The 18796-nt window shown below is 41.6% G+C and overlaps 1 long non-coding RNA gene and 1 pseudogene across 3 annotated transcripts in view; both read left to right on the top strand.

Annotated features, from left to right (window-relative positions):
• The window catches only part of LOC115029082 (uncharacterized), a 35878-nt gene that overhangs the window by 4533 nt on the left and 12549 nt on the right, over window positions 1-18796 (top strand). For 2 of the 3 annotated variants that reach the window (XR_015045461.1, XR_015045459.1), the window contains exons 2-5: window positions 1669-1829; window positions 8293-8390; window positions 15498-15698; window positions 16090-18796. The exon at window positions 16090-18796 is cut by the window's right edge and continues 608 nt beyond it. This is a non-coding gene — a long non-coding RNA (uncharacterized LOC115029082). The remainder of the gene's footprint in view (window positions 1-1668; window positions 1830-8292; window positions 8391-15497; window positions 15699-16089) is intronic. The other variant, XR_015045460.1, reaches the window with a different exon arrangement.
• On the top strand, window positions 9678-13768 carry LOC147001042 (zinc finger and BTB domain-containing protein 18 pseudogene; annotated as a pseudogene).

Genomic DNA, 18796 nt, shown 5'->3' with positions numbered 1-18796 from the left:
AACATGTAATCAGCTTTCCTGAAATGTTGACTCACTGCTGAATTGGAAACCATGTATACTCATAAATTTTAGAATGTTTCAATGTTTAAACACTGTCACCTTTATACTTCCCTTCTGTTCTTTCCCAGCTGCTTTCCAAGACAGCCCATCAGGAGTGAACTGTGGGGTGGGACCTCAGACAATGAGGAACAGCTCTCAATAGGGATAAAAGATAGAGGCCATGCTGACCATGTGTGCTTACTCCTCTGGGTTTTGGATCATACAATCTTCCATCCAGAAGTTATTAAGGCATTACCAAGACACTGTAACTGATGAGGTAGTCCTCTTTTTTACAATATTGAACACATTTCTAACACAGGCTGGCCTGGGTTAGAGTGAGAACCCCATGTCAGTTCCAAGTCTGAAATGGAACTTTCCCGTCCTGGTCTTCTGCATGTTTTGCTTATGGCCATGGTGAATTCCATTTGGGCTAGTTGGAGAAAATTCTGAGGCAATATTGAAAACAATATTTCCTCTGTTATCTGAGGCAAAGCATATAGGCTGTATATGGACTCAGCTTATTAATTTTTTCTGTGTGTGCCCACATATCTGCATATGCAAGTGTGCTTGAGTGTGTGTGTGTGGGGGGGTGCAAAGGACAATATCTCCAGGTACCTTTCATCTTCTTGTCCGAGACAGACAGGGTCTTTCATTAGCCTGGGGCTTTGCAGAGAAGGATAGACTAGCTGGTCAGTGTGCTTCTAGGGGTCTTCCTGTCTCAGCTCCCATTCCCCCATCCCTGGGATTACAAGCATGAGCCACTGCTCAGGCTTCGTACCTGGATTCTGGTAAAGCAATCTCAGATTTCTATGTGAGTGACTTGGGGGTTTTACCAGTAGAGACTTCTCCCCAGTCCATGTCCAGTTTTTTCTTTTTCCTTTCCTTGAAAATAGATTTTTTTCTCACACAATATATCCTTTTTATGGTTTTCCCTCCTATACTCCTCCCAGCTCCTCACCATCTGTCTGCCTCTCCTTAGAAAACAAACAAACTTCTATGGGAAATAATAAAATATAGTAACATAAAACCAAAACTAACACATTGGAATTGGATAGCACAAACAGAATGAAAAGAGACCAAGAAAAGGCACAAGAATCAGAAAGCTTCTCATTTACACACTCAGGAATCCCAGAAAAACACTAACCTGGAAGCAATTGTATATACACAAAGGACCTGTAGGGTAAAAAGGGAGAAAAGAATAAAATAAGACAAAACTTTAAAAAAATAAGATAAAATTAAAGTGGGTGAGGGTTGAGGAGCCCTGATGTGATATTATGAGACAAGGAACCTCCAAAGATGCTGTTGAGTTCATTTTCTGTTGGCCATCCACTGCTGGATATGCAGCCTACCCTTAAGAGAAATTTGTTCCCCCTGTGAGACTCCCTTGGAGGAAACTAAGTTTTCATGTGCAAGTGGTTATCAGTTGGACATAGCTCCTGGGTTATGGACAGGGGCTTCTGTCCACTTCTCCTTTCAAGCTCTAGGACGCCTTGTTAGGGCAGACCCACAGACCCATGCTGCCTCCGACTGTGAGTTCATATATGCTTTCATCATGTTGATTTAGAGGGTCTTCCTTCCTTGCTATCTTTTATCGCTGTGGTTCTTATACTCTTTCTGCTCTCTCCTCAGCAGGATTCCATGAGCCCCATGGGAAGGGATTGGATGGAGACATCGCATGAAAGGCTTAGTGTTCCAAGGTCTCTAACTCTCTGCATAGTATTTGTCTGTGGGCCTCTGTATTTGTTCCCCTCTGCTGCAGGAGGAAACTTCTCTGATAATGGCTGAACAAGGTATTGATCTCTGAGTTTAGCAGAATGTCATTAGGAGTCATTTCACTGCTACATTGTGTGTGTGTGTGTGTGTGTGTGTGTGTGTGTGTGTGAGAGAGAGAGAGAGAGAACAGTAGTATTTGGTCTTACCCAATTACTCTGACTCTCTGGGCTATTTGGTTTCAAGTTCTTGGTCACTCAAGCAGTATCAGGTGTGGATTCCACCTTTTGCAGTGGGCTTTCAGTCTAATCAGACACTGGTTGTTCATTCCCATATACTCTGTGCTTCTAACACACTAGCATATCTTGTAGGCAACACCATTGTTGATGAAAGAGTTTGTGACTGGGTTGATGTTTATGTTTCTTTTTTGACAACATGCAGGGTACTTCTCTGTACCAGAGACACTAACACATTGAGGTGAAGACTATGTAGGCACCAGCTCAACATCTCTGTGTTCAATGAGTTGTGTAGATGTTTTCAGCAATGGGACCTTGTCATCAGATTGTGGAGAGCCACCTATAGTCTTGGCAACAGATTGAATTGTTTAGGGATGCCCATGGAATCCCATTGCCAACAAACCAATTCGACGTAACCCAATCCCAGTACCAGAAGGTTCATTTGGAGACAAGAGCGGTCCAATTGAGGCTACTTCACCTCATTATTTGGTAATTTCTTTTAGATTATCTTCATACATGTGTATGCTTTAGGAAACTTCTACTGTATTAGGTTCCCATATTACCCCTAAAATGTCCTTAATTTTAGCTGTCTCTTTCTATATTCCCTCTTTGTCCCCCTGTTCCTTCTTCCTCTCCATTTGACCCTCCTATTTCAGTCCCTCCCCCCACATCTATCCATAACTAAATATTCTAATTCACTTTTTTAGGGGGATCTACTCTCTCCCCTCAGTCCCTTATCTCATACTTAACCTCTGTGGTTCTACAGGTTGTAGCTTGGTTACTATTAACTCAGCAACTAATATCCACATATATACCATATTTGTTGTTCTGGATATGGGATACCTCACTTAAAATTATTTTTTCTAATTCTATCCATTTATCTGCAATTTTCATGATTTGATTTTATTTAATGGCTGATTAATACTCAATTATATAAATGTATAACTTATTTTTTTATCCACTACTGTCAAGAGAGGATATTTAGGTTGTTTCCAATTTTTGGCTATTATGAATAAACAAAGCAGACATGAACATAGTTGAGCAAGTGCCTTTGTGAATGGATGAAGCATCCTTTGGGTATATGTCCAAGAATGGTATAGCTGTATCTTGAGGTAGATCAATCCCACCTTCCTGAGGAACTGCCACACTGATTTTCATGGTGGCTATACATGTTTGCACTCTCATCAGCAACAGAAGAGAGTTACCCTTGTTCTACATCCTTGCCAGCATGAGCTGTCACTTGTTTTATTGATCTTAGCCAGTCAGACAGATGTAAGATGAAAGCTTAAAGGAGTTTTGGTTTACATTTCCTTGATGGCGAAGGATGTTAAACATTTAAGTGTTTCTCAATCATCTGAGTTTCCTCTTTTGAGATTTGTTGTTGTTGTTTAGATCTGTATACCACTTTTTTCTTTCTTTTTATTTATTAATCAATATTACATTTCTCACATTTTACTTGTCTTTTAGTGTCTACAATTGAACACTATGCTGGTTACAGTTTCAGAGATTCTAATTAATTAGTTAGAAGTGAGAAGACATATACTCAGGGTTTTCTCATCTGTATCATAGACATACATAAACTTTTTAAATTTAAATAAAATGTAATGTAATGCTGCATTGATAGGCAAGGCTATTTGACTGTCTCTTTTCTGTTTTGTGGAAAACTTCACATATAAGGAATTCATTATATGATCTATGCTGTCCTCTCTCCCACGTCTGTGTACCACTTTTTAACTGAGGTATTCGTTTTCTTGATACCTAGGATTTTTTTTTTTTTAGTTTTTTTCCCTATATTTTGAATAGTAGCCCTCTATTAAATGTGTAGTTGGTAAAACATTTTCCATTTTGTAGGCTGCCACTTTGTCTGAATGATGCTGTCCTTTGACATGCAGGATCTTTTCAGTTTCACAAGATCCAATTAATTAATTGTTGATCTTAGTGACTATGTTAATAGTGTTCTGTTCAGAAAGTCTTTTTATGTGCCAAAGAGTTCAGGCCTATTTCCCACTTTCTCTTCTATCAGGCTCAGTGTATTTGATTTTATGTTGAAGCCTTTGATCCATTTGGAGTTGAGTTTTGTGTGAGGTGACAGGTATGGATCTATTTGGATCTTCTAGATGCAGCTGCCCAGGTTAACCAGCACCATTTGTTGAAGATGCTGTTTATTTTTTCTCCATTGTGTATTTCTGGGCTTCTTTATAGGTGAACACACGAATTCTTTAATAGCACAAGTTGTCTTTAAGTTTCAGCATAGACTTTCTAAGTAAGCACTACTGTGTACTAGCAACCTGATTTCCCTTTAGTAATCTGAATCTGTCATCCCAGCGACTTGTCATTGTCTTTCTGTGCCCTTCACTTCAGTAGGAGGAGGAAACCCAATAGTTGCTGTTGGCACTCCTGCCCTCCAACCAGCAGAACTCAGCATCATGGAAGGAGATGAAGAATCCTGCAACTGTTAGATAAGAGAATGAGCAGAATTATCCTCCTCTAGAAAGCCAGACTGGCAGGAGGAATGACATCATACATTGCCTGTCATATAAGTTTACTAGTGGCCATCTGTGAGAGCATATTCTTCTAGACTATTATACCCTAACTGGTACATTTAAAACTTGAGTTTTGGTTAGCTCATTCCTAGCCTGTTACCTGGGATCCCCTTGTTTTCTAGGACATGGATAAATACAGTGAAATTGAGAAGGTGTCGTGGCACATACCTGTAGTCCTAGAAGTTGGGAAAAGCAGGAGAATTGAGAGTTCAAAGTGATTCTTGGCTACATAGCAAGTTAGAGGCCAACCAGAACTATGTGAGCCCTGCATCAAAGTGAACCCTGCCTCAAAACACTGATAAAAACAGTGCACTCCACAAGGATGTGCTGTGAAGCAAAAATCCATGGACTACCACGAAGATTGTATTACCACGGTGTCACCGTGACAAAATATCTGACAGAGGAAACTTAAGGAAGGGTTTATTGGGGTTCATCCTTTGAGGGTATAGTCCATCATGATGGTGAAGGCATGGTAGCAAGAGCATGGTGCAGCTGGTCACATTGTAACTCGAGAGAAAGAGTGGGGGGAGGGGGATGGTGGTACTCAAATCACTTTTATTCTCTCCAGAATCTCAGCCCATGAGAGTCCAATCCGAGTTCAGCATAAGTCTTTCTTTGCAGTTAAACCTCTCTGAGAATGCTTACACACACACACACACACACACACACACACACACACACATCCCTCAGTGTGTTTCCTAGATGACTGTAGATCCATTGAGTTGACAATGGTGAGGAAACAACACAGGATAGTGTTGTTGTGTGATATGTCCCAACTTTGAGAGCAGACCCAATTTGGGACTAGAATTAATTTTGATGAGGAAGAAACACTTCCCTTTCTGTGGTACAAGAGTCCCATTATAGTCTGAGCTGCCACTAGGTGGCAATGGTTCTGTACTAAGGACTCAGAGCTGACCTCTGTTCTTGACATATGGGTCATCTGATCATTCTTTGAAGAGGGGAGTCACACTAGCCACCTCAGCCACTAATACCCCTTTGTATTTAAGGGGGAAAGGCTGATGTAGAGAATGGCCCCTGGTCCATCAGCAGTGGCTGTCTTTTGAGAAGTGTATTAGTTATTTTTTTCACTTCTGTGATTAACAACTCAACAGCACAAGGGTTTATTTTGGTTCCAGGTTTGAGGTTTATAGTAGCAAGAAGGCAAAATGACAGAATTGTCTTTGGCGAGGGTGCCAGTTAGAACTTGATACAACTGTGTGCCCACATCTGGACCGATCAGGAAGCAGAGAGTTGGGTGGACTTCTGCTTAGTTTCCTTCCTCCTCTTCAATTTTAGCTCATGGGGTGGAGTCATGCACACGCAGGGCGGGTCTTCTTGTCTCTGGAATTTTTGGATAAGCTCTCACAAATGTTCCCAGAAGTAAATCTCCCAGGGTATTCTAAGGTCAGTCAAGCTGACAACAAAGATGAATTACTTAGAATCCAGATACACACTGGCTGTGAGTTTCCTAATACTGTTCTCCATCCAAGAGTAGACGTGTTCCTACTGAAACACTTCAGAAACAAGGCAAGCATGCCAGCAATCACTGCTCTTGTCAACATAATAGATGATGACGAGTGCAGTGAGGCCCCAAAGGGGGAGAGAAAATGTCTCCTCTTAGAAGCCTTGAACCTGCCTGCCAGAACCATTTGAGAGAAAAGGAAGGGTGAAGCCTTTTCCCACTTCCAGAGTTCCCATCTGTCAATGTTCTTGGAGTGTTAACCTCTCCTCCTTCTGTGTTGTTTGTGTGAGTGTTGCTGAGCCAATCCTCAGGGCACAGAAGCACCATCAGATGGTACCTGAATGAGATTGGGTAAAGAAGTCAGAAGTGCTGAAGAGCTCCCAGCATAGAGTGTACACAGGACAGGGGTTGCACCTTAGTGGCAGAGAACTTGTTTATCAAGAGCAAGGTCATAGTCTCAATTCCTAACACTGCAAATAAGCATTATTGTTGGACAGCTGTAAGAGAGAAAATACTGTCTGATTTGCATAAATATGGCTATTTATATAGAAAATCAAAGGGATATCACAATGTAAAGTAATTGCAACAACCTTTCCAGACTGAAAAATATATGAAGTCCACACTGAATCTGCAAACTCTTTAGAAAATGCATTAGAGCTGGGCCATGGTGGCGCACGCCTTTAATCCCAGCACTCAGGAGGCAGAGGCAGGCAGATCTCTGTGAGTTCAAGTCCAGCCTGGTCTGCAGAGTGAGTCCTAGGAAAGCCAAGGCTACACTGAGAAACCAAAGGAAAGAGAAAGGGGTCAGGGAGGGAGAGAAAAGGCAATAGAAAAAAATTCCTGTGTCTGAAACAAAGATGTTAAAATACGATAAAATACAATGGAGACTTAGAGCTGTTTGCGATGGTGGCTTCTCCGTTCTCTGTGTGTAGTACATTATTTTTTGTTGTTGTTATTTATGTATATGGGGGAGTATATGTATACTTGTATGTTCATATACCTTTGGAGCATCAAATCCCTTGGAGCTAGAGGTATAGGCATTTGTGAGCTGCCAGATGTGGGTGCTGGAATCTAAATTCTGGTCCTCATGACATAATAGCATCTTAACCACTGGGCCATCTCTCATTAGTATCCATAAAAAGTGCTTTTGTAAAGGGTATTTTTTAAAGGTTTATTTTATTTTTACTTTTGCATATATGTATATCTGTGTGGGGTATACGCATATACCCAAGGAGGCTCATTATTGGGCTCCCTTGGATCCAGAATGACAGGTGACAGTAAGCTCCCAACCTGAATGCTGGGAACTGAACTCCATCCCGTCTTCTGCAAGAGCAGAATACACAGTTAACTACTAAGTGCTCTCTCCAGCTGTATAAAACCATTTTTAAGCAATTAAGCTAGAATTTAATATGAATCAATCAGCATCCTGACTTTATTTTCTGTGGGAACTTTAGCTTTGCTCTCCCTTGGATTGTTGCCCTTGTTATCTGGTCAGTGTCTATGTTTCTAACATGACTGCCGATAGCACTGGGAACTCTCCTGGAAACAAACCAAATACTCAATGAAAGGGAGTCACAAATGGAAGACTAGATACCTATTTCAGTGTTGTGCCCGATTTGTGAATCCCAAAAGGTCACCAAGGAGTCAATTCTGATGCAATCCCAGTAGGGCCTCGAGCTTGAGCCACACAGCTGTCTCTGACACAGCAGAAATGGAGGGTGAAGCCTCAAGCTCTCACTGGGACAAGGTTTTATAGGAAATGGCAAGCAATTGAGGCGGTTTCTAGCCTGGCACACATGTTAAGTTTTTCAAACCTTATTTTTAATAATGGTTCTTAAACACTTTAACCTCCCCTTTAGCCCACCGCCCACCAGAGGTAGTGGGAAAGAAAGGATGGGGGATGTGTGTGTGGGGGGGGGGTGGGCCTGCTTAGAAAGGTTCCTTAGGGCAACTCCCATCTGTGTGGTCGGGAAATCGGCAGCTCAGATTCCAGGCTAGCAGCGGCAGCTTGATCCACGCAAAAACATTTCACAGATATGCCAGCAGTCCAGTTTCACTTGAGTCGTGATAGCAAACATGAATCGGCAGCAGTGGTACTACTAGGCAGAGAAAGCCAGGCCTCAGCCTCAGCTCAAGTCAGCAGGAGGGGCCCGGAGGGACACCAGAAGTTCTCTGTTGTGCCTTCTCAGGGAAGTTAAGATCAGCAAAGATACAAGACCCACAAGCATTGCACAGCGAGCTCTCTAAGCAAGCCAAGCTCTGTCTTCTTCACTGTCCATCGAGTCCTATTTATACCCTCCAGGCATCATGTGTCCTCCATGGGTCTTGCCTCAGCACGTGTATCTAATCAGCGTGAGTTTGTGGAGTCTTGACAAATGCAGCTCAACTATGCAATGTAAGGTAAGCTAATACATATGTGTTGTTGGCAAAGAATCTCTTATCATGTGCTCTTTCATGTTCTTGCTTTAGCAGAACACCCTTTCTCCTGGGTCAGCTTCAGTGAAATGTTCCGTCGTGAGGGTGCCTTAGTCTTTCACCTGTGTTCACTTCAGGAAAACACTCCATCACTTGTTTGCCCCAGCAAGACACCATCCAACACAACTGACTTGGCAAAGAACCCTTAAAGTTTCTACTACCCACACAGCTGACTGGGGGCTATTATGGAATTTTGTTGCCCTTTAAAATAATTGGCTGGTGCTGGGAGCCAAACTATAAACTTGATTTCTGCTTTCCTCCTGATTGGTGGTTCTTGGGAAGTGAAGTGCCAGGGGCAGCTTGTAACCTGGAGGCCCAGGTTTGTTGGGGAGTAACCTGGAAACTGGTGCTAGATGTTCAACTTTAAGTCAGATTGTCTAAGATAGAGTCTGAACACAAGATCTGGTTGTTATCCAGCCACAACATACCCAAACTTATGGGCACAATGAAAGCATTTCTTTTTTTTTAATTACTTTTTTTATTAACATTTTTTATTACGTATTTTCCTCAATTACATTTCCAATGCTATCCCAAAAGTCCCCCATACCCTCCCCCCCACTTCCCTACCCACCCATTCCCATTTTTTGGCCCTGGCGTTCCCCTGTACTGGGGCATATAAAGTTTGCGTGTCCAATGGGCCTCTCTTTCCAGTGATGGCCGACTAGGCCATCTTTTGATACATATGCAGCTAGAGTCAAGAGCTCCGGGGTACTGGTTAGTTCATAATGTTGTTGCACCTACAGGGTTGCAGATCTCTTTACCTCCTTGGATACTTTCTCTAGCTCCTCCATTGGGGGCCCAATGAAAGCATTTCTAAGAGGAAAACTCATAGCTCTGAGTGCCTCCAAAAAGAAACTAGACAGAGCACACACTAGCAGCTTGACAACACATCTAAAAGCTCTAGAACAAAAGGAAGAAAATTCACCCAAGAGGAATAGACGGCAGGAAATAATCAAACTCAGGGGCGAAATCAACCAAGTGGAAACAAGAACTATTCAAAGAATCAACCAAACGAGGAGCTGGTTCTTTGAGAAAATCAACAAGATAAATAAATCCTTAGCCAGACTCATTAGAGGGCATAGGGACAGCATCCTAATTAACAAAATCAGAAATGAAAAGGGAGACATAACAACAGATCCTGAAGAAATCCAAAACAACATCAGATCCTTCTACAAAAGGCTATACTCAACAAAACTGGAAAACCTGGATGAAATGGACAAATTTCTAGGTACCAGGTACCAGATACCAGGTACCAAAGTTAAATCAGGATCAGGTTAATAATCTAAACAGCCCTATATCCCCTAAAGAAATAGAAGCAGTCATTAATAGTCTCCCAACCAAAAAAAAAAAAAAATCACACAGGACCAAATGGGTTTAGTGCAGAGTTCTGTCAGACCTTCAAAGAAGATCTAATTCCAGTTCTTCACAAACTATTCCAATAAGTAGAAGCAGAAGGTACTCTACCCAATTCATTCTATGAAGCCACAATTACTCTGATACCTAAACCACAGAAAGACCCAACAAAGATAGAGAACTTCAGACCAATTTCCCTTATGAATATCGATGCAAAAATACTCAATAAAATTCTCGCTAACCAAATCCAAGAACAGATCAAAACAATCATCCATCCTGACCAAGAAGGTTTCATTCCAGGGATACAGGGATGGTTTAATATAGAGAAATCCATCAACACAATCCATTATATAAATAAACTCAAAGACAAAAACCACATGATCATCTCGTTAGATGCAGAGAAAGCATTTGACAAAATTCAACACCCATTCATGATAAAAGTCTTGGAAAGATCAGGAATTCAAGGCCCATACCTAAACATGATAAAAGCAATCTACAGCAAACCAGTAGCCAACATCAAAGTAAATGGTGAGAAGCTGGAAGCAATCCCAATAAAATCAGGGACTAGACAAGGCTGTCCACTTTCTCCCTATCTATTCAACATTGTACTTGAAGTCCTAGCCAGAGCAATTCGACAACAAAAGGAGATAAAGGGGATACAAATTGCAAAGGAAGAAGTCAAATGATATGATAGTATATATAAATGACCTTAAAAATTCCACCAGAGAACTCCTAAACCAGATAAACAGCTTCAGTGAAGTAGCTGGATATAAAATTAACTCAAACAAGTCAATGGCCTTTCTCTACACAAAGGATAAACAGGCTGAGAGAGAAATTGGGGAAACAACACCCTTCTCAATAGTCACAAATAATATAAAATACCTTGGCGTGACTCTAAGTAAGGAAGTGAAAGATCTGTATGATAAAAACTTCAAGTCTCCCAAGAAAGAATTAAAGAAGATCTCAGAAGATGGAAAGATCTCCCATGCTCATGGATTGGCAGGATCAATATAGTAAAAATGGCTATCTTGCCAAAAGCAATCTACAGATTCAATGCAATCCCCATCAAAATTCCAACTCAATTCTTCAACAAATTAGAAAGGACAATCTGCAAATTCATCTGGAACAACAAAAAACCTAGCATAACAAAAACTCTTCTCAGGGATAAAAGAACCTCTGGTGGAATCACCATGCCTGACCTAAAGCTGTACTACAGAGAAATAGTGATAAAAACTACATGGTACTGGTATAGCGACAGACAAGTAGACCAGTGGAATAGAATTGAAGACCCAGGAATGAACCCACACACCTATGGTCACTTGATCTTTGACAAGGGAGCTAAAACCATCCAGTGGGAAAAAAGAGAGCATTTTCAACAAATGGTGCTGGCACAATTGGCGGTTAACATGTAGAAAAATGCGAATTGATCCATTCCTATCTCCTTGTATTGAGGTCAAATCTAAGTGGATCAAGGAACTCCACATAAAACCAGAGACAGTGAAACTTATAGAGGAGAAAGTGGGCAAAAGCCTCGAATATATGGGCACAGGGGAAAAATTCCTGAACAGAACAGCAATGGCTTGTGCTTAAGATTGAGAATTGACAAATGGGACCTCATAAAATTGCAAAGCTTCTGTAAGGCAAAGGACACCGTCAATAAGACAAAAAGACCACCAACAGATTGGGAAAGGATCTTTACCTATCCTAAATCAGATAGGGGACTAATATCTAATATATATAAAGAACTGAAGAAGGTGGACTCCAGAAAATCAGATAACCCCATTAAAAATGGGGCTCAGAGCTAAACAAAGAATTCTCACCTGAGGAATACTGAATGTCTGAGAAGCACCTGAAAAAATGTTCAGCATCCTTAATCATCAGGGAAATGCAAATCAAAACAACCCTGAGATTTGGCAGCTGAGCCTGGGAACATGTGGATGCGATTGTCCTCAGACTCAGCAGGCATCCCCCAGGCTGGCAGAGAGGCGGAGCCACAAGCCACAGCAGCTGGAAAAACAGTAGCCAGCCCCTGCAGCTCAACAGAGTCTTTGTCCCAGAGGACGTGCTGAGAAGCAACCTGGTGCAGGTGAAGGTGGAGAAAGAGGCCTCCTGTGATGAGAGTGATGTTGGCACTAATGACTATGACATGGAACATAGCACTGTGAAAGAGAGTGTGAGCACTAACAACAGGGTACAGTATGAGCCAGCCCACCTGGCTCCTCTGAGGGAGGACTCGGTCTTAAGGGAGCTGGATCGGGAGGACAAAGCCAGCGATGATGAGATGATGACCCCAGAGAGCGAGCGGGTCCAGGTGGAAGGGGGCATGGAGAACAGTCTGCTTCCCTATGTCTCCAATATCCTGAGTCCCACGGGCCAGATCTTCATGTGCCCCCTGTGCAACAAAGTCTTCCCCAGCCCCCACATCCTGCAGCTCCACCTGAGCACGCACTTCCGCGAGCAGGATGGCATCCGTAGCAAGCCTGCCGCCGATGTCAATGTGCCCACGTGCTCCCTGTGTGGGAAGACTTTCTCCTGCATGTACACCCTCAAGCGCCACGAGAGGACTCACTCCGGGGAGAAGCCCTACACGTGCACCCAATGCGGCAAGAGTTTCCAGTACTCGCACAACCTGAGCCGTCATGCCGTGGTGCACACCCGCGAGAAGCCCCATGCCTGCAAGTGGTGCCAGCACAGGTTCACGCAGTCCGGAGACCTGTACAGACACATCTGCAAGTTCCACTGTGAGTTGGTGAACTCCTTGTCGGTCAAAAGTGAAGCGCTGAGCTTGCCCACTGTCAGAGACTGGACCTTAGAAGATAGCTCTCAAGAACTTTGGAAATAATTATATATATATATTATATATATATATAAATAATATATATATATATACATATATATACATAGATCTCTATATAGTTATGGTACGGTCTAAAAGCAGTCTTGTTTCCTGGAACTGAAAAGTTGGGATCTTAACTTGTTTTTGCACTTTAGAATAATAGCATGAGAATCTCACTAATTTAGCATTCTGATAAAAGAAACTAGAGCAAGTCACAAGTAGAGAGCTGTCTTTCTTTTGAGGGTTAGGCCAAGGTAGCCAATAAAACCTTCTCAACAAATGGTTCTGTCACAAACGCTTTCACATGGCTTACTTTTGTACACACTGCATTGTCTTGAGCGCTTTCCCTGTGCTCCACACTGTTTTATTTTGTTTTGTTTTGTTTTCAGAGTAGAAATCCCCTCCAGTTTATTAGCCTCTTTATATGTCTCAAATTGCATGAATATTTTCTGGCTGTTGGAAACCTGAATGCTTTTAGACCCAAATGGAAAATTTCTGAAATGCTGGATTATCTATTTTTAAACAAGCAGTTGACTTAAAACTTTGTGTGGCAACTTCTGGTTTTCTGATGGTCCCCAGTGAGAGAAATCTGACAGTACACTGGGTCACTGGGACTGTCTCTGTGAAGGTTTGCTTGAGATGAAAAAGGATATTGCAGCTTCAGCAGTGTTGAACTGTGTGTTTAAAATGTGAATTACTGTTCTTGTATACTGTAATTGATTACACGGGCTGGGGGGGGGTGTCAAAGAACTTGACAGGTTGTGTTGATGCTCTTAGTTGAGTCTTGAAAAGTAAATATTAACGCTACAGAAAAAAAAAAAACAAACAAAAAAAACAACCCTGAGATTCCACCTCACACCAGCCAGAATGGCTAAGATCAAAAATTCAGATGCTGGCGAGGATGTGGAGAAAGAGAAACACTCCTCCATTGTTGGTGGGATTGCAAGCTTGTACAACCACTCTGGAAATCAGTCTGGCGGTTCCTTAGAAAATTGGACATAGTACTACTGGAGGATCCCGCAATACTTCTGGGCATATACCCAGAAGATGTCCCAACCAGTAAGAAGGACACATGCTCAACTATATTCATAGCAGCCTTATTTGTAATAGCCAGAAGCTGGAAAGAACCCAGATGCCCCTCAACAGAGGAATGGATACAGAAAATGTGGTACATTTACACAATGGAGTACTACTCAGCTATTAAAAAGAATGAATTTATGAAATTCCTAGGCATTTGGATGGACCTGGAGGGCATCATCCTGAGTGAGGTAACCCAATCACAAAAGAACTCACATGATATGTACTCACTGATAAATCGATATTAGCCCAGAAACTTAGAATACCCAAAGTACAAGATACAATTTGCAAAACACATGAAACTCAAGAAGAACGAAGACGAAAGTGTGGTCACTTTGCTCCTTCTTAGAATTGGGAACAAAACACCCATGGAAGGAGTTATAAAGACAAAGTTTGGAGCTGAGACGAAAGGATGGACCATCTAGAGACTGCCATACCCAGGGGTCCATCCCATAATCAGCCCCCAAACGCTGACACCATTGCACACACTAGCAAGATTTTGCTGAAAGGATCCTGATATAGCTGCCTCTTGTGAGGCTATGCTGGGGCCTAGCAAACACATAAGTGGATATTCACAGTCAGCTATTGGATGGATCACAGGGCCCCCAATGGAGGAGCTAGAGAAAGTACCCAAGGAGCTAAAGGGGTCTGCAACCCTATAGGTGGAACAACAATATGAACTAACCAGTACCCCCCAGAGCTTGTGTCTCTAGCTGCATATGTATCAGAAGATGACCTAGTCGGCCATCAGTGGAAAGAGAGGTCCATTGGTCTTGCAAACTTTATATGCCTTAGTACAGGGGAACGCCAGGGCCAAGAAGTGGGAGTGTGTGTGTGTGTGGGGGGGAGTGGAGTGGGGGGGAGGGTTTGGGGGACATATGGGGTAGCATTGGAAATGTAAATGAAGAAAATATCTAATTAGTAAAAAACATAAAAAAATGGAAAAGATGTAATGTTACAGCACATCTGGATTACATATATTTTGCTATACTTAGCAGAAAAATAATTATTTTTCAATAATGATTACAATTTTATATATCTTTCTTAAGAGATGGAATGCTAGGTTAGAGAGTATAGAACAGTGATTAGAGGACCAGAACCTACAACAACATCAAAACTGGTAATTCCAGATGAAAAGGATTCACAAAGACTTAAAGAGATTACAGAATCATAGCCCATATTGATGCTAGATAAATAAGCTTCAGTTATAAACCAGCCTCATCAGACTGGATATTATATTTACATTGTCAAGGATCAACTACTAAATTAAGGTCTATATGCTGAGTTAAAAATACAAATCCTATTCAATAAAGTCACCTTAGAGCAACATCATACAATAGATGATACGTTTCATTTTATAAAGTTTGGAGAATTAAAGTATATATATGTGTTGATACACCATGTTATTGATACACATTGAGAATTGGACTTTTGCCTTAAATTCTAAAAATAGTGAATCTGAGAGTGCACATTTAGTAGAGACGATGCCTTTCTTAAAGATGCTTCTACAGACTGAAGCTGATGATGCTTCATCATATGTATTCATTAGAATACAAGAATGTTTTAGACATTATGGTTAAAAACCTGTTACAGATATGACTTACAGTCCTCCAGATCAGGCAACTATGGAAAGATCTAGCAGGACTTTTGAGGAAGAAATTGCTGAACTAACGCAAACTGTTTATATTAAGGATGTTCTGACCTCAAAATGCAGGTCAGGAAGTATATTGCATTGGGGAAGGGATTTTTTCCATTTGTCCCAACAGGAAAAGAAAAGCTATGTTTTCCATCTAAACTGATAAAAGTCAGATATGAGAGTGGAAGACCCCCTCAAGATCATAGCTGCAGACAGAAGGAAGGAAATCAGGAACGGTGAAGTGGAAACTTCTGGCTTCCTTAGAAAGCCCATTATGTCAAATGATCTTGTGCTGGGACACATGAAAGGATGCATTATATTTAGAAAGAATGTGAGTATGATCCTCTAGACAGTGGAAGTTTAAGCATTGGTTTGCTTTACTCCACCTTGCTAGTCTTCACTGACAACATGCATGTGTTGATTCACCTTACATTGCATTGCTGAGCTCTGCTCACAGTTACTTCATAGAGAGAAACACTTGTGAGGTTTCTGTGGCTTCTTGCTGTTTCCGCAGACTTGGGTGGGTTGATGAGCCTCGGGGTTTCTTCTGGATTGAACTGCCGATGCATGTATGGTATCTGCCGAGTAGACTGGGCTGCAGTTGCTGATTCATGTTTGGTGTTTGCTAGTGGACTGGACTGAGAACAACAAGCAGTTTACTACATAAACATGTTTACAACTCCTATTTGAGGTATTTTACCAAGTAATTCTTAAAATTACAGAAGCAAGGAGAACTCAAAGTTCAAGGCCAGCCTGGGACAGAGCAAGTTCCGAGTAAAGAACAGATTCGGTCCAGGCATGGTGGTGCACACCTTTAATCTGGACCACACCTTCTGCTGGAGGCCTACATAAGGACAATGGAAGAAGGAAGACTCACTCTTCTTTGCCTGCTTGCACTTACTTGCCAGCATATCTATTGGAACCTACTTCATTAGGATTCCAGCTTATACAGACCAGCTAAAGCACCTAGCCTCGTGGGATTGAGCAACTATTAGATTCTTGGACTTCCCATTCACAACTGTCCATTGTTGGGTTAGTTGGACTGTAGACTGTAAGTCATTTTAATAATTTCCTTTAATATGTGTTGAGGCCTGCTCTATTTAACATAATTGTAGCCACTTGGTATTTGGCCTCCATTTTGCTCATAAGGTGAAATTAAATTCAGGTTGTCAGACTTCACTTCCTTGAAGTAATTATCCATAGCTGACACTGAAGAATGCTATGAGTAAGACAAAAAGTTATGATTGAATCGCTTGTACTCTGTTATCTCAATATACTGGACCCCCCTCCCCGGTTCACTACCTGGACACCGCCCCTCTTTCTTCACCTAGGACCAATCCACTCAAAGGATAGCTGATAATGCATTATCCAGTTAGCCAAAAATGTTGTATCCCTTCACTGTTTGCTTTTAAAACCTAGTTTTCCCTATAAAACCGTGACTAATACAGAAATTGTTACCTGGAGTTGTTCTAGAGGAGCAGAGGTATAAGGAGGAATCTTTAAAATATCTGGAATTGGCTTGATAATTTCACAGCACCTTCTAACTCACTAGCACCTTTAACTACTGAAACCTCTCCAGACACTCTCTCTCCTGGGAGCTCAGAGAATATTGAAGGCCCATAATGGAAACTATATTTCAAACTTAAAGAAGTAAATGCCTTTGATTATCTTGATCCATCAATTGTGATTGGCAATGGATTAGGTGACCTGGTATATGAAAATTTCTACAGTTTGGGGGCAAATAAGGAAAATGATTTTGTTGGCTCATTGCTCTCAGAATCTCTGGATAAATTGATGAAGGAATGGAATAAGTTGCATGCTTTAGAGTTGCCTCTGCCAAAGAAAATAGTGAATAAAAAACAGTATTGTATTCCTGGAGGAACTGCAGAAATTACTGCTACTATCAAGGACTTGAAAGATGCAAGGGTGGTGATTTCCACCACATCTCCCTTTAATCTCCTATCTGGCCAGTGCAGAAGATGGATCATGGAGAATGACAGTTGACTATCAAATACTAAATCAGTTAGTAACTCCGATTGCAGATGTTGTAACAGATGTATTTACCTTACTTGAGCAAATTAACCCACTTCCTGATACACAGTATGCAACTATTGATCTAGCAAAAGCCTTTTTCTCAGTACCTGTCAATAAGAACCATCAGAAGCAATGTAGCTTTCAGTTGGCAAGACTAGCAGTACACCTTTACAATTTTGCCTCAAGGTTATATTCTCCTGCCCTTTGTCATAACTTAGAAGCAATAGTAATCATCTGTCTCTTCCACAAAATATCACATTGGTGCACTATAATGATGACATTATGCTGATTGGACCATGTGAGCAGGAAGTAGCAACCATTTTGGACTCATGGGTAACACATATGCATATCAGAGGATGGGAAATAAATCCAACCAAAATTCAAGGACTGTCTACCTCCATGGAATTCTTAGTAGTCCAGTGGGGCATGCAGAGATACTCCTTCTAAGGTGAAAGATAAGTTATTGTACCTGGCCCCTCCCACCACCAAGAAAGAAGCACAACATTTAGTGGGTCTATTTGGAATCTGGAGACAGCTCATTCCTCACTTGGGTGTGTTACTCAGGCCCATATACCAAGTGAGTAGGAAAGCTGCTAGCTTTGTGTGGGACCTGCAACAGAAGGCTTTTCAACAGGACCAGACCTCTGTGCACTTGGACCACTTGGACCATATGATCCAGTAGACCAGATGGTACTTGAGGTGTCAATAGCAGATAAAGATTCTGTTTGGAGACTTTGACAGACCTTATAAGTGAATCACAGAAGAAACATTTGAGATTTTGGAGCAAGGCTCTACCATCATCTGTAGACTTTTCTCCCTTTGAAAAACAGTTCTTGGCCTCCTATTGGGCCTTAATGGAAACTGAATGTTTAAAAATAGGACACCATGTTACCATGTGACCTGAACTGCCCAGTTCAGTTATCAGACCTATCAAGTCATAAAGTAGGATGTGCACAGCAGCAGTCTATTATTGAATGAAAATGGTATATATGTGATTGGACGCAAGTAGGTACTGAAGGCACAAGCAAGTTACATGAAGAAGTTGCCTAAATGCCTGTGTTTTCTACTGTTACAATGCCATCTGCTGCCAAGCATGCACTTATACCTTATGGGGTGTTCCCTATGATTGGTTGACTGAGGAAGAGAAGACCAGGACCTGGCTTACTGATGGCTTTACACTTTATGCAGGCCAGAAGTGGGCAGTTACAGCATTACAACTCTTTTCAGGGACAACCTTGAAAGATACTGGTAAAGGAAAACCTTTTCAGTGGGCAGAACTTCAGGTAGTACACATGGTATTACAGGTTCTTTGGAAGAAGAAATAGCCAGATGTCCAATTGTTCATTGACTCATGGGCTGGGTGATAGGGACTTGGAAAGATCATGATTGGAAAAT

The sequence above is a fragment of the Mus caroli genome, unplaced genomic scaffold (assembly GCF_978045245.1).
Source record: "Mus caroli unplaced genomic scaffold, Mus_caroli_1 scaffold_15, whole genome shotgun sequence".
NCBI lineage: Eukaryota > Metazoa > Chordata > Mammalia > Rodentia > Muridae > Mus > Mus caroli.
The sequence above is the reverse complement of the archived record's forward strand: the minus strand, read 5'-3'. Positions and strand labels throughout refer to the sequence as shown.